This window comes from Hippocampus guttulatus, chromosome 16, assembly GCF_054856545.1.
Source record: "Hippocampus guttulatus isolate MCC_2025c chromosome 16, RoL_Hgut_1.0, whole genome shotgun sequence".
Lineage (NCBI taxonomy): Eukaryota > Metazoa > Chordata > Actinopteri > Syngnathiformes > Syngnathidae > Hippocampus > Hippocampus guttulatus.
The window spans coordinates 15314256-15321457 of NC_141276.1; positions in this window are offsets into that span (position 1 = coordinate 15314256).

Consider the following 7202-nt stretch of genomic DNA (forward strand, 5'->3'; position numbering starts at 1 on the left):
TCAAATAAATACTTCTCAAAACTAAGTTGGTGATGTTGTTTTTCTTTGTCCTAAAAATAATGTTTTGTTTTAATGAAATCGGTTACAACGTCATATAAGTTGTTATACATTTTACAAGATAAGAAACCATGGGCCCGATTGACCAATCTGATCGTTTGATAAAAAAAAGTCGTTAATAAAGTTTCTATTGAAAAAATAAACTTTTTAAGCGGTTTTCTCTCTCGCTCTCTCTCTCTCTCTCTCTCTCTCTCTCCATTTCTCTCTTTCTAAAACTGAAGTCACCTCAAAGCAATGGATCATCGCACATTGAAAAATAGCAAAATGACGTTCGGTTGGGCAGCGAGGCAAAAAGTGTCGAGCGCACACTTTCGTCGCTTAGAAATTCGTAATCTACTCTTGATAAGTAAAGAAATATTTGGAAATCCCATGTACAGTACACATATCATTACTCGTCCGATAATAGAGATTATACGCAGCAGAATGCTAAAGCAAGATCGAATTAAGTGGCATTCATGGCGTTTTGGAAACGGTTTGACTGCGCTTTGCTATGAAAAAGATTGATCGTACCAGACGTAATACGCTGTGTGAGTAAAAGGCACAGTTATAAAATCATGCTGGAAGGTAACGTAATATCAATATGAAAACATGACTGGAACGAAAAAGTTGTGCGTCCTCTTTTTGGGTTAACAGAACAAACAAAAAAAGTGACAATAAGTCTGAAAGTGTAATGCATTTCAGTAGCTGGTATGGCTCACCCAGTAAAATGCTGTGGCCTCTTTTTGACCCCCTTCGTCACACACGCACGCACACGCGCACACACGCAGACACACACTGAGCTAGAGTGTGGAATGTCGGCTAGCTTTCCGGGTGGTTCGCTAACCTGTCAACCTTAGGAGAGCCTCTGGGATATCTAAACATGTAAACACACTCTTGCTCACCACCTTCATCACCTTATCCTTTCTGTTCCTTTGAAATACCAGTTGTGGAGCCTGGGTGGTGATTTCAGTCATCACTTCATCACTTCATCGCGCGCATGCACACACACACGGAAGTGCACACGCATATGTGAGAATTACACTGTTTAAATAGGCATTTTGCTGCCGTCCTTTAAAAAGTTCAGAGAAGCTTCTTTTTGATTTACGATATCTTTCTACTGTAAACATGTCCTAATACTTGTATTTTGTTGTTGTAGTTGTTCCTTATATCAGTAGCACTCCAACGGTGTGCTATTGCCATTGATGAAATTGCATCTTTTTAAAAACTCCTACGCATCCATTCATCCATTGCATTTGTCAGGGATTTTATTTTACTTTCACTTTCAAGTAGCTCTCTCTCTCTCTCTCTCTCTCTCTCTCTCTATCATCCTTTATATACTGTATAGACTGTTACACCCGCGCTGCAAGAAGGAGAGATACCGCCGCTCGTTCCTACCGACTGCTGTCAGGCTGCTGAATAAAAAATAAAATGTGTTATCTATATCTATATTTATCTTGCACTTAATTGAACGGTGTACATTGAAACTACAACATTTATTTTGTGAATGCAAACACTTTGTTTTTCTTATTTCTTCTTTCGACCCACAATCTTGCTGCTGTAGACTGTAAATTTCCCCAGTGTGGGACAAATAAAGGTTATCTTATCTGATCTTATATGTACATAAACTTTCATACAATGTTTTCAATACGGACGGAAGAAACAAAATCACTCACTATTAGTTGCGATTCAATGAGGCACGGCCATTTGACGAATTCTGAGAAGTTTTGTGACAACAACAATACAGTGCCATAAAGTGTCACGACGTTTGTTATTCTACGGTGCATAAAGTTCTCGTCAAGCACATAGCTGCACATGTCTATGCAGGCTGGGATATAATAATGTGGCAGTGAAATTTCACTTTGTGTGACTGCTGTTGTTCCATTGTATGAATCAATTATGGGTATCGCCAATCGTGGTTAGGCTCAAGCTGGTAGCATTCCGCTAACATCGCACTCATCTACAAGTTTACATTCCACACGAGTGAGCACTACCTTACTGGAGTTGAGTGATAAATCTGGATCACAAAATCTATTAAAGAATATATTGAAGTGGTCTCTGTTGATCCCACCCAGCTCTTTTTCAGTCAGACAAACTTAAATAAATACAAATTCAACGACATCTAATTTGATAGCATTAATGATGGGTATTTATTGTGTGACTCAACAGGACAAGTCGGTTCGCAATCGAGAAATTCAGTTAAGATTTGGATGTAAAAATGAATTCATGTTTTGATTACATGGTAAGCTTATCGTTCTTCAAAGTGGTAAGTTCCCTCTGGTCAGCTGATCATGGGGGAAGGGGTTTTCCCCTTTGGTCCGGCCCTTCGTCTTCGTCTTTGTCTTTCCTCTCGGAGTGTCTCCGCCCATCCTCAGATCCAGCTGGCGCAGCTCACTTCATCGCATTTTGAGGGCTGTCGCCTTCGCAAGGGGGAGAATTGGCCCCCAAATTGGGCCCTGTTGGTGATTGGGGCCACCTTGCTCTCCTGGGGGTGGGTGTGCTTGGCGGCAGATGGGGGTGGTGGTTCCGTGCCCAGACTCTACTTTGTGTGCTTTCAATTGGAACAGGACTTTGGTTGTGACTGATAACGCTTCGTGAGACCACAAGAACGTAAGAACGGACGAGAACTTCGACCAGCAGCTCATGTTTCAGCAATCAGCCACTGTTTGGGCCTCTTCTTCTCACTCATTTTTGTGAATGCTCTTCCACTCTCATGCAAGGCTCTCCAGCACTCTTCCTCTGATTAATCTTCAATTTTCAACTCTATCTGCCTCTGACCTCTCTCTCTCCTCGTTTTTGTGGTAATCACTTTCGCACTCTTTCTCAGATTGAGTTCTGCCTTGGCCTTTCCTGATTATGAAACATTACGTGTCCAGTCCCGAGAACACTTCCCAAACCTACAGAGCCCCTTGGTCTGCACCTTTGATTGGACTGTGTTGCCCCTCGCCTGCTTTTTCTCTGCAACTGTCACATCGGACATTAAAAGTCATTACCAACAAATACTGCGGAGTGGTGTACTGCATTTGAGTTCTATTCTTACCTAGGACACCCCTGTCCTGTCCTGTCCTGCTCAGTCCTAACTGTCCTGTCCTATTTGTTAGTCGTTGCATCCCTTTCTCAAATTTTGTACCTTTACTTCACACATAAGAACACAACTCCGATTTAATTTTATTTTAGTAATCTACCATGTTCTTCAGGTATTGTTGTGTTTTTGTATGCATTTCTTCCATTTGTGTTCTCGTCTCCCTGTTCTCTGTGTCTGATCCCGAACAAATCCTGTTCTGTCTGGCTGCCTTTCCAATTAATAGCACAATACAAACAACCACAGAGGGAGTCTTTCAAACCCCGCCATTGCACAGAAAGACACATTTCAGAATAAAAAGGCATGCAGACTGAACATTACCATATAGAGAAAAAAAAGCACATTGAAGAGTAGCTCATCATCAGGGAGGTATCGGCATCATTTCAGAATTGGTGGGGACAAATGGTTCAGTAGCATGTCAACTTTTGAACTGTTGAACACACGCAAAGACTGAAAACAATTTTGTTCTGAATTGTTGAGATAAAGCGCTGAAATCGTTTTCAGCATTTCAGTGGTCCGAATATTTGGGGTGTGGCTAAAACCAATTTCAAATACGTACTTGGGCTTGCTGGCATGAGCGTACATATATACAGTACAAACAGCATACAACCTGTTGCAAAAGGTATGGAATCAGCAGTCTCAGAGGATGCTCATTCAGTTGTTCAAATTTGTAGAGAAAAAAAGCCGCTCACAGATATGACACAAAGCTAAATTCATTTCAAATGGCAACTTTCTGGCTATAGGAAACACTAAAAGAAATCAAGAAAAAAAATCAGTCAGTAACCATGAAACGTTTTTTACCAGGCAGATTGAAAAGAAGATGGAATCACTCAATTCTGAGGTGGGGAAAGATGGAATCACTCTGTAAATTTCAATGTCCAACACCTGCATCGGATTAAATCTTTTTGTGAGTCTGCAGTTAAATAGGAGGGATCACACCCTGGAGAGCTGTTGCACCAAGTGGACTGACCTGAATTGTGCCTCCAACAATCTCTGTCAACTGAAACAAAGGAAAGGAAAGGATTATCTCAAAGAAGGTAAATCATCATAGGGTGGCCCGGCGGGCAAGTGGTTTGCGCATCGACCACAGTGCCGAGGTCATGGGTTCGATCCCAGCTCCGGCCTTCCTGTGTGGAGTTTGCCTGTTGTCCCCGTGCCTGAGTGGGTTGTATCCGGGTACTCCAGTTTCCTCCCACATTTCGAAAACATGCATGGCAGGCTGATTGAACACTCTGAATTGTCCCTAGTTGTGAGGGCAGATGGTTGTTCGTCTCTGGGTGCCCTGCGATTGGTTGGCAACCAGTTCAGGCCGTCTTCCGCCGACTGCCTGAAGACGGCTGGGATAGGCTGCAGCACCACCTGCGACCCTTGTGATGATAAGGTGGGTCAGAAAATTAATGGATGGATGGATAAATCATCATGCAGTGCTGCAAAAGATTTTTGCTATTCATGGTCAGGTGTGTTTAAAATCTTGACCAAGTACAAACAACATGGGAAGATTGTTAAAGCCAAGAAGATCTCAGTGTCATTTAAAGTCACCGAGCAAAAAGATGGAGTGCGCTCTCCAGCATTCCTTCCAAGGAATCCAAAAAGGGCGGGTACTCTGAACTGATGTTTGGTGCATAAGCACAAACAACAGTTACGACCCGTCCCCCCCAGTTCCCACCCGAAGGCGGGGCAAGGCTACCCTCACATCCACCGGAGTGAACCCCAATGTACAGGCACTAAGCCAGGGGGCAATTAGTATGCCTACACCTGCTCCCCGTCTCCCACTCTGGTCAACTCCAGAATGGAAGAGAGTCCAACCCCTCTCGAGAGGACTAGTTCCAAAGACCAAGCTGTGTGTGGAGGCGAGTCAGAACTTTCTCTGCCTCGAACACCAGCTCAGGCTGCTTCCCTATCAGAGAGGTGACATTCCACGTCCATCGAGCCAGCTTCTCTGGCATGGCCAATGTCCCCACCTTTGGCCGCTGCCCAGCTCACGATGCACCCAACCCCTTTGGTCCCTCTTATACTGTAGGTGGTGAGCCCATGGGAAGGGGGACCCACGTTGTCTTTTTGGGCTGAGCCCAGCAACAGACACTCACCTTCGAGCCCCACCTCCAGGCCTGGCTCCACATCCACAGGAAGGCCCTGGTAACCTGCGTCCGGGCAAGGGAAAACTGGATTCATTATTCATCGTAAGGGGTCTGTCAGCCATCCTTTGTCTAGTCCCTCACCAAGGACTTGTTTACCATGGGTTACCCTGTCAGGGGCATGAAGTCCCAGACAATTTAGCTCCAAGGATCATTGCGACACTCAAACCCTTCCACCGTGATAAGGTGACGGCTTCTACAGGATGTCCATTCGGTGCTGAGAAAAAGAAAATACAGAATGAATTAGACATAAGAGAAAAAGCACATCAATGACATTCAAATTGCAAACTTTCTTGACTCCCAAACATGGTGCCCCCCTTTTTCACAGTCACTATGTTAATATGTTGTATTACATTATGTTATATGTATGTATGAGTGAGAGAGATGTCTGACAAGGTCCGTCCTTCCATCCATAACACAATATCAATGAGATATGACGACTAAAAAAAAGTGCAGGAACCTGAAGTTTATTCCCAATTGGCTTCATTCTGTCTCTTCCTAAAGAGACGCACGCACACTCACACACACACACACACACACATATATACGCGCGCGCACACAAGTGTTGAAAGAACATAACAACATGGCACTAAAGCTGTTTACCTCAACCTAAGACTCTAACACAGCGTGGTCACTTTGTTTGGAGGAACAGCCGAAGAGTGTTCACGCAAATGCGAGACAGATAAATACCACACCCCTGCACACAAACTAAACAACTAGTGTCAAATTGTAATTGATGAACATATGCAGTATGTTTGCCATGCAGTTGTTAGGTGATGGGCAAATAATCCCTGTTTGTTTTTGAGCACATGTCCAAGCAGTTTTTGGGTTGACATAACAGAATTGCCTAATTGACAACCTCTTAATCTTGTCTATGCACAGAAAGACGTGTTAAGCACTTTGTTACAGCTGCAGCTGTTGTGAAAGCGCTATATAAATCAGGATGTATTGTATTGTATTGTAACTCTTCAGGACATTTAGAAAATTATTTTAGATATATTTGCAATGGTTTTGTATATTTCTCTGGTATCCAGCTATTCATCCATTTTCCGATCCGCTTTATCCTCACAAGGGTTTTACACAACCATTTTACAAAGCGTAATTTGCAGGCGCCTATAAGTGCAGACAACTGTGCCATTTAAAGTTTCTCTCCATGGCTGACATGGCTCCAGCCCAGAAAATATAAGTCAGGCTTGTGGTATCTTTGTGTGGTATCTCAACATTTTAGAAGTACTATGCAGATGGACAGTATTGGCACCGCTTCACACAAAGGCAGTTAACCTGTTCCTCAGATGTTGTAGTAAGTCAAGTAAGAGATATAAATTTAGAGCATCAGGTCTACATTGGCAATGGTGAGGATGATAGAGAAGGAAGGTATAACCTTAAAAGTGCCCTGACAACTATAAAAATTGTTACAATCATTGAAAATTTAGTCCTCAAGTGTCGAGCCATAAATTGAATTTCTCCTTTGGGACAAATTTTATCTTCTTCTTCGAAATGGATTGAGTGCCTCAAAATCTACCCAACCCAACAACGAAAGAGGAAAGAGCTCAATCATGGTTGTAATCTGCCATAAAATTGAGATAGTCTTGTAACCTTACAACCACGGGTCTTATAATGGCTATGTTTTTCCACATGCTGCTCTCAATAGTGTTTGCCTGGTCAAACTGTTGCTGATAGATGGAATCTTGTGGTCATGACCTCATTGTCTGGCCCTCAAAAAGAAATTCAGGAGAGACTAAAATGGTCCTCTTCACACTAACTTGATCAATCAATTTATATGTATCAACTATTCCAATGGGGATCCGTTTTTTTAGTTTTACTCTTTTTTTGTCACACTATTTAGGGTGGTCTACTTTTTGCTTTACAAATACGAAAAGATTCTCCACCACATTCATGTTGTCAGCTAAAATGGTGCTTGGAAAAAAACAACCTGCATTGCTAACTCGTAG